We start from the raw sequence: 9,717 nt of genomic DNA on the forward strand, positions 1-9,717 counted from the left end.
CCCTAAAAAGCACCTAGATCTGATAAATAAATTCAATAAAGTTTCAGGATACAAAATCAGTGTACACAAATCAGTAGCATGATAATAATAAAGTACTTAGGAATATAATTCATTATTTTTATCTGTTATATTTTGTTTCTGCTTTATTGAGATTTGTCTTATTTGTCTATCTTCTGATGCTGAATTCGCCATATGCTTCCATTCCTTGTTGTTTCATTCAAAATTGTAATTATTTTCAACTAGGAATGTTACTAAGAATATAGCTTTGAGTGTGTATTATTGGAGTTAACTTTTTTTGGAGTTGTATTCAACAGCTGTTACACATCTCTTCCATTTAAGATTACTTTAGGAGTATACCTTTTACAAATTTCAAAATGGTTTGGCGTTTTTTGTTTAAATTTCTTAAAATTGTGCTCGCTTTGGCAGCACATATACTAAAATTGGAACGATACAGAGAAGATTAGCATGGCCCCTGCGCAAGGATGACACGCAAATTTGTGAAGCGTTCCATATTTAAAAAAAAAAAAAAAATTTCTTAAAATTAATTTCTAATTTTATTAAATTATAATCAGTGACAGTGATATATGTTTTCCTTTTGGCATTTATTAATGCTTGTTCGATTTTAATAGTAAAGATACTTTAAGAATCTTTTAAGATTTTTTCTTAAGATTTAAATCTTTTTCTTTAAGATTTAAATCTGTTTTTAAGATTCTTTAAAAAATCTTATAATCTTGTCTACTTGGACAAGACAACCAACAGTTGCAGTAAAAAAAAGGAAGCAGAAATCATATGAGATTTAAGTGAGGAGTGAGGAAGAAACGCAAACAAGCTGATACAGATTTCCTTGGGCATCAATTAATTATCCATTAAATGCAGAGGGGGCCAGGCGCGGTGGTTCAAGCCTGTAATCCCAGCACTTTCGGAGTCCGAGACGGACGGATCACGAGGTCAGGAGATCGAGACCATCCTGGCTAACAGGGTGAAACTCCGTCTCTACTAAAAAATACAAAAAACTAGCCGGGCGAGGTGGCGGGCGTCTGTAGTCCCAGCTACTCGGGAGACTGAGGCAGGAGAATGGCGTAAACCCGGGAGGCAGAGCTTGCAGTGAGCTGAGATCCGGCCACTGCACTCCAGCCTGGGCAACAGAGCGAGACTCCGTCTCAAAAAAAAAAAAAAAAAGCAGAGAATACCCCACATGTAAGGATGATATAGTGCTTAAATAAGATATAAAGATAGTTCCATGAATTGAATGGTTGCTTCCCACAAGTCATGTTTAACTGGAACTTAGGGATGTTCCAGTTACTTGGAAATTGGGTCTTTGCAAATGTAATTAAGTTATAAAGATCTCAAAACATTGTCCTAAATTAGAATATGCCTTCAGTCCAGTGACAAGTGTTCTTAGAATAGAGGGAACATGGGTAAGAAGGTAATTTGAAGATGGAGACAGAGATTGGAGTGATGTGTCTATTACTCAAGAAACACAAAGGATTCCTGGCACCCACCAGAAGCTAGGAGAGGTGTAAAATGGTTTTCCCCTCAGAGCCTTAAGAAAGAACCAACCCTGACCTCACTTTCATTTCAGGCTTTTGGCCTCCAGACTGGGAGAAAAAAAAAATTGTGGTTTTAAGCCACCAAGTTTGTGGTCATTTGTTAATGGCAGCACTAGAAAACTGAACTACATAGACAATAGTTAGATAACATTGTAGAGATATGGAGACCTGGCACACAGATCTCTAATATATGGAAATGCTGTTAAGTGTTCTATCTCATCTATTGAGATGGAAATCATTTAAGAAATGGCATTTTTCTGATTCTGTGCTCACTGAGTAACTTATTTTAAGCTTCAGTTCATTCATACTCTCTACCATTGGTCAGAGCAAAGGCCTTCCTTTTTGTGTGTATTTATTACCTTTGGTCTCTATTCCCATTTCCCTCACCTCCTATAGGCATCTATTCTAATATGTCTGATGCTTATCTTTTTATTTACATGTGTCCTTTTAAAAATGCAGCTTTTTCTCTCCTACTACTCTCTTTCAAAATTGTCTTTCCTACTTATTGCTCTCTATTCTTTCATATCAATTTTAGAATAAGTTGATCATGCTCCTTATAAAAGATAAGTTTTGATTGGAATTGCATAGAATTTACAATTAATAAGAATGTACATATAAATCTTTATCATATTAAGCTATCCCATTGGGGCTTATTCTTTCTTTTTATTCAAATGTATTTATTATTTATTTATTATTCTTTCATTTTATTCAAATTTTAAAACATACTTCAATATAGCTTTCAATTTTCTTCATAGATGTTTTGTATATTTTTAATATGTTTATTCCTATAAGCTCCATGAATTTTGTTATTGTAAATACTTTATTTCTGGTTGTATTTTCTAGATGGTTATAGTGTGTAGAAATGTTATTGATTGTTAAACGTTGATGTTGTGTCTGGCAATTTTGCATATGTATTATGAATTTTTCTCTTGATTCTGTTGGATATTTTTTCCTACGTAGGTGTACTGGGTTGAATAGTGTCCCCCCAAAATTTACATCCACCCTGTCTTTAAGACAGTCATTGTTTTTTGAAATGGGGTCTTTGCCAATGTAATTAGTGAAAATGAGGTCATAGTGGATTAAGATGGGCCTTAAATCCAATGACTGGTGTCCTTATAAGAAGGCCATGTAAAGACACACAGATGAAGAATTCAGCCATGTGGTAATGAAGACAGTGACTGGAATGCTGTGTCAACAAGCCAAGAATGTCAAGAATTCCCAGAAACCACCAACACTAGGAAAGAGGCACAGAATAGATTCCCCCTCAGAACCTCCTGAAGGAACCCTGCTGACACCTTGACACTGGGCTTCCAGTCTCATGAAATATGACAGAATTAATTTCTATTGTTTCAAGTCACTCAATTTGTGGAATTTGTTATGTCATTCCTAGGAAACTGACATACAGGTTAAGAATCCCTAATCCAAAAATCCAAAATCTGAAATGCTCCCAAATCCAAAACCTTTTGAGCACAAATATGACATAACAAGTGGAAAATTCCACACCTGACCTCATGTGAGAGGTCACAGTCAAAACTTTGTTTTGTGCACAAAGTTATTTAAAATATTATATAAAATCAACTTCAGGCTATGTGTATGAAGTGTACATGAAATAAATTTCTTGTCTTGATTTGGGGTCCCATCCCCAAGATACCTTATTAGGTATACGCAAATATTCCAAAAAAAATTAAAATCTGACACACTTCTAGTCTCAACCATTTTGGATGAGAGGTACTCAGCCTGTAGTAGATATTCACAATATCTGCAAATAACAGATACTTCTCTCTCCTACTAATTCTTATACCTCTTTTATTCTTTGCTTTACTTATGGTATTTGCCAAAACAGCCAGTATTGTGTAAAACATCGACACTGACAGGGGAAATTCTTGTCTTATTTCTGATCTTGAAGAAAATATGTCATTTTTACATTAAGTATACCTGTTGTATTAGTCCATTTTCACACTGCTGATAAAAACACACCTGAGATTGGGCAATTTACAAAAGAAAGAGGTGTATTGGACTTACAGTTCCACATGGCTGGGAGGCCTCACAATCATGGTAGAAGGCAAGAAGGAGCAAGTCATGTTTTATGCGGATGGCAGCAGGCAAAGAGCTTGTGCAAGGCAACTCCTAGTTTTAAAACCATCAGATCTCATGAGACCCATTCGCTATCATGAGATCAGCATGAGAAAGACCCACCCCCATAATTCAGTCATCTGCCACCGAGTCTCTACCACAACATGCGGGAATTATGGGAGCTACAAGACAAGGTTTTGGTGGGGACACAGAGACAAACCATATCATTCCACCCTGGCCCCTTCCAAATCTCGTATCTTCACATTTCAAAATGAATCATGCCTTCCCAACAGTCCCCCAAAGTCTCAACTCATTTCAGCATAAACTCAAAAGTCCACAGTCCAAAGTTTCATCTGAGACAAGGCAAGTCCCTTCCACCTATGAGCCTATAAAATCAAAAGCAAATTAGTTGCTTTCTAGATGCAATGCGGGTACAGGCATTGGATAAATACAGCCCTTCCAAATGGGAGAAATTGGCCAAAACAAAGGGGCTACAGGCCCCATGCAAGTCTGAAATCCAGTAGGCCAGTCAAATCTTAAAGCTCCAAAATGACCTCCTTTGACTCCATGTCTCACATTCAGGTTATGCTGATGCAAGAGGTAGGTTCCCATAGTCTTGGGAAGCTCCACCCCTGTGGCTTTGCAGGGTATAGCCCCTCTCCTAGCTACTTTCACAGTTGACACAGAGTGTCTGTGGCTTTTCCAGGTGCACAGTACAAGCTGTCAGTGGATCTACCATTCTGGGGTCTGGAGGATGGTAGCCCTCTTCTCATAGCTCCACTAGGCAGTGCCACAGTGTGGGGGCTCTGACCCCATATTTCCCTTTTGCACTGTCCTAGCAGAGGTTCTCCATGAGGGCCCTGCCCCTACAGCAAACTTCTGCCTGGGCATCCAGGCATTTCCATCCATCCTCTGAAATCTAGGCAGAGGTTTCCAAACCTCAATTATTGACATTTGCGCACTTGCAGGCTCAATACCACGTGGAAGTTGCCAAGGCTTGGGAGTTGCATCCTCTTAAGCCACGGCCCGAGTTCTACATTGGCCCCTTTCAGCCATGGCTGGAGCGACTGGGACTCAGGGCACCAAGTTCCTAGGCTGCACACAGCACAGGGACCCTGGGCTCAGCCCACAAAACCACTTTTTCCTCCTAGGTCTCTGGGACTGTGATGGGAGGGGCTGCATCAAAGGTCTCTGACATGCCCTGGTGATATTTTCCTCATGGTCTTGTGATTAACATTCAGCTCATTACTTAATGCAAATTTCTGCAGCCATCTAGAATTTCTCCTCAGAAAATGGGATTTTCTTTTCTATTGCATTGTCAGGCTGCAAATTTTCCAAGCTTTTGTGCTGTTTCCCTTTCGAAAATGAATGCCTTTAACAGCACCCAAGTCACTTCTTGAATGCTTTGCTGCTTAGAAATTTTATCCACTAGATACCGTAAATCATCTCTTTCAAGTTCAAAGTTCCACAAATTTCTAGGGCAGGAGCAAAATGTCGCCAGTCTCTTTGCTAAAACATAGTAAGAGTCATCTTTGCTCCAGTTCCCAACAAGTTCCTCATCTCCATCTGAGACCGCCTCAGCCTGGATTTCATTGTTGGTATAATTAACAGCATTTTGGTCAAAGCCATTCAACAAGCCTCTAGGGAGTTTCAAACTTTTCCACATTTTCTTGTCTTTTTCTGAGCCCTCCAAACTATTCCAACCTCTGCCTGTTACCCAGTTCCAAAGTCGCTTCCACAGTTTTGGGTATCTTTTCAGCAGCACCCCACTCTACTGGTATCAATTTACTGTAATAGATAAACTATTTCTCATGATGTATTATTTTTTATACACTTTTGAATTCTGTCGATTAATATTTTATTAAGGAGATTCACATCTGTGTTTGTAAGTAGAGATTTTCTCTTGTGTTCTCTCCATCTAGTTTGAAATCAGGCTTAATCTAACAACATAAAATACGTTGGCACATTTTGCTAAGTTTTCATTTTCTAGAAGAATTTTTATGTTTGGAATAACAGCTTCTTCAAACTTTGCTAGAATTTTGGCCCAGAAGTTCCAGAAAGGGAGACTTTGAACATGATTTCAAATTATTTACACATTTATTAGTCTTTAATTTTTGATTTCCTTTAATTTTGTGGTCTTTTATGTTTTTTCAAGTAGGCATATGTTTCATACTAAATTTTAAATTAATTAAAGTATAATTATCTTAATAGTCTATTATTTATTACTCTGTTGTGAATGATAATTTTTCTTTTTACATTCTATTTTGCCTATTTCCATGTCATTTTTCTTTTTTTCTGTTTGTCAGTCTTGTCAGAGATCTCATTATATCATTAATCATCTCAAGAATATGTCTGGAGTTTAGTTACATGTCCTTATTATTTTGTATTGTATTTCACAGATCTATGCCCTTTATTATTTATTTCTTGCCTGCTTATTTGGGTCTGTTCAATTCTCTGTTCCTAACTTTGTGAATTGAATGTGTAGCCAGTTTGTTTTTAATCTTTCTCATTTTCTGATAAGATTTTTTAAAGCTATAAATCAGTGTCACCTACCTTCCTTTGTACTACTGCTGTGACTACCTCTTACAAGGCAAAAAAAAAATATATATATGGTATAATGTATCTTCCTGTGGATCTTGCTTCTGGGCAGAGAATATGCCAGTCAGAGTCTGAAAATATGCAAGATATCTCCCATACCTTATGATGAACAGTCAAATATTAATGTAATATTAATATCTCTCTCTTCTTCCTGCTCCAGCCATATAAGACTTGCCTGCTTCCCCTTAACCTTTTGCCATGATTTTAAGTTTCCTGAGGCCTCAGAAGCCATGCTTCCGGTACAACCTGCATAATCGTGAGCCAATTAAACCTCTTTTCTTTATGGATTACCCAGTCTCAGATACTTCTTTATAGCAGTGTGAGAACAGACTAATATAGATAACAACTCTGTCTTCAGGATATTAAGATTTTGGTCAATAGGGCCCCCTTGCTCTTTAAAGATAACTCCTCTTGTTAGTACATGTTTCATTAGCTTATTATCTATTTTCTTTTCCTACCATTCTGTGATCACCAAGCATCTTCTGAGTCCCAGTTAAGTTCATTGAGCCCTTCCTATATGCCAGGCACTGTGCTAAGCACTGGGAAAATAATAGTGTCAAATATAAGCAGAGTTTTTTATCTCAAAGTGTTAAATCTGTAATATCTCATCTAGTGTACCACCTGGCCTTTCCTAAACATCTTATTTGTAAGAAAACATTTGAATTATCATTAATTTTTCTGTGCTTGGGTAAAAAAACTCTCTTTATATCCTTAAGCCCCATATATTTTAGAACTACATTCGTTGAGTAGGATTCTGTCCTTTATAACCTGAGTGAATGGTTGAATTTTTTAATGTGGTGGGAAATGCTAATTTTCTGATGTGGGTAGTAGATAGATGAAGGTGCCAGTCATAAGGATAGAAAATATATAAGGAGTGATTTGGGGAAGGAAAACAAGTACAGGTTTTTACACTTGAGCCTGGGGTTTTTTGTGGAATCCAAATGGTGGTATTTAGTAACAGGTCATTGGTTATATAGGTTGAGACCTTAAAAGAGATTTCAGATTTAGAATGAGATTCAAGAGCCATGCTCCAATAGATGTGCTTTAAAGGCATGGAATAGATAATATTATCCAATGTGTACAGATGAGAAGAGCACAGGGACAACATTAACTGCATCCCCCACTTTATATTTCCAGTTCTAATCTTTATTTTCCTACAAACCTGATTCATGAGTAGTTAGTTCTTATTTATTCTGTTTTTCTTTCTTGTGCTCTCCTCCACCTTAGTCTGAAAAAATTTATATATCTAAGCTTCACCAATATTTTTTATCTCCAATTCTATTGACTACACTCTCCAGCTTCTATTTAGTATCCAAACTAAGTATTCTTTCCTGGCTTCCTCAGAACTGCAGCTCCATGGCTATTGTTTGTTTATTCTTATAATTAATCTTTATTGAGAGCCTCCTACAGGTTGAGCATCCCAATCTAAATGTCTAGAATCTGAAATGCTCCAAAATCTTAAGCTTTTTGAACACTGACATGACATTCAAAGAAAACACTCATTGGAGATTTTTGAAGTAGGGATACTCAACTGGTCAATGTAATGCCTGTATTCCAAAATCTGAAAATAATCCAAAACGCTTCTGGATGTGCAAGTTGGCAAACTGCAGTTACCTCAAAGAATGTTTCCCCAAGCAATAAAGAATCGAAGACTCTCTTCTGATATTATGAGAGTGACACATGGCAGAGAACACAGCCTGATTGGAGATTTGATTCTACTTTTAGAAGAATGCAACACCAATATCAGAGCATCCTAAGGAAATCTGGTCTGAGGGAAAGAAGGCTTAAACCTTTCCTGAATGCCTTATTGAGGTCACACACTCTATACTTTGTTTTCTGTGTGAGCCTCCCCTATTGGAAATGCTATTCTGTATTTGTGTAGGTAAATAAAGGCAGACATGGTTTGCAAACCAGGAGAATCATTAGTTGTAGAGAAGCAAGATTATAATAAATTCAAAAAATTTGGTTGAAAAAATGTTTTGGATTTTGAATAGGTATACTCAACCTGTGTGTGTTTATCACTCTTTTTGGTGCTAGAAACACAGCAGCAAAGAAAATAAAGGCCCTGCCCTAGCAGAGCTTACATTCTCCTAATCATTTGGTTTACAACTTCACTTAAATGTAGCTATAACTACCTAAATTTTTTTCCTAACAATTCCTATTGCCAAATCAATTATCTCTAATATTCTAAAGTCTGCCTCTTATTTTACCTTGTTTCAAAATATCTGGACCAAAATCAAGCAAGAGCAATTAATTCTGTATAACATTTCATTCTTTACAAACAAAAACTATGAATACTATTGTTTCCGTCAGTTTGGGCTTCCACAACAAAGTACAGGCTGGGTGGCTTATAAACAACAGAAATATATTTCTCACAATTCTGGAGGACAGAAGCCTGAGATCAGGGTGCCAGCCTGGTCAAGTTATGGTGAAGGTCCTCTTCTGAGTTGCAGACTAATGACTTTTTGTTATGACCTCATATGTCAGAAAAATGGGCTACTATCTCTTTGGCCCCTTCTTATAGGGGCACTAATGCCTTTTGTGGTATGGCTCCATCCTCATTACCTAGTTACCTCCCGAAGGCCCACCTCAAATACCATCACATTGGGAGCTAGATTCCAACATATAAACTTTAAGACAGGAAAATATTCAGTTCATAACAATAATCATTCCTATTTTAGAAACTGAGAAAATGAGGCTTAAAGAGGTGTATTAACTTCCCTAAAGTAGCACATACATTAAGTGGAAGAGCGAAGTAAGAAGCATTAAGGTTTCTGCCTCCAATCTCAGCATTTGTGCCTTTATTCTACGGTAAATAAGCTGCCCCAAAAGACGTCAAATGTGTGGTATCTAAACAGAATGGATCAACTCCACCCTTTGGAAATTTTCTCATATGAATATCAGAGTCATTTTATACCTTTCTCTCACACCACATCCAAACAATCATAAATTTCTTTAAATAGTTCAGTCTCATATCTGATTCCTTCTGACTCCACTGACATTGACCTGGCCCATTCCCTCAGTACCTCCCTCAAGGCCACCTATTCATACAAACAAAACTCACCTGATCCACATCATCACTGCTCTCCCTATGGTCAGTCATACAAATTTTGTCACCATTCCCCTAGCTTACCCTATGTATACCTCTATTTTTTTGCTCCAGCTGATCTTTCTAGCATAACTCATTCATTTAAGAAATACTTGTTGAGCCACTATTATGTGTCAGCCCTGTGTCTCAGGTGCTAGAGCTTCGATTTGACAAGTCACCATTGAAATTGATTGAAATTGAATGTTTATTTTGGTACAAATGTTGCCCAACTAATCTTCTCAAAAAGGCTATGAGTTAGATAGTATCCATTGTATTTTTCTATTCTTTATGTGAAGAAATAGATTTAAAGAGCATATGATTTTAGGCCATTGTCAGAACAGAGAAAAGCTAAATTTGAGCCTATTTTGTCTGAATCCGAAATCCTCATGCTTAATCCTATTGTATTAG

General features: G+C 37.1%; 1 non-coding gene across 1 annotated transcript; it reads left to right on the top strand.

The window, feature by feature from the left end:
- Nucleotides 1-410: 410 nt before the first annotated feature.
- On the top strand, nt 411-517 carry LOC126961981 (U6 spliceosomal RNA). The gene has a single exon (XR_007728546.1). It is a non-coding gene; the product is annotated as a U6 spliceosomal RNA (small nuclear RNA).
- The last annotated feature ends 9,200 nt before the right edge of the window (nt 518-9,717 follow it).

Source organism: Macaca thibetana, chromosome 8 (assembly GCF_024542745.1).
Source record: "Macaca thibetana thibetana isolate TM-01 chromosome 8, ASM2454274v1, whole genome shotgun sequence".
In the NCBI taxonomy this organism is placed as follows: domain Eukaryota; kingdom Metazoa; phylum Chordata; class Mammalia; order Primates; family Cercopithecidae; genus Macaca; species Macaca thibetana.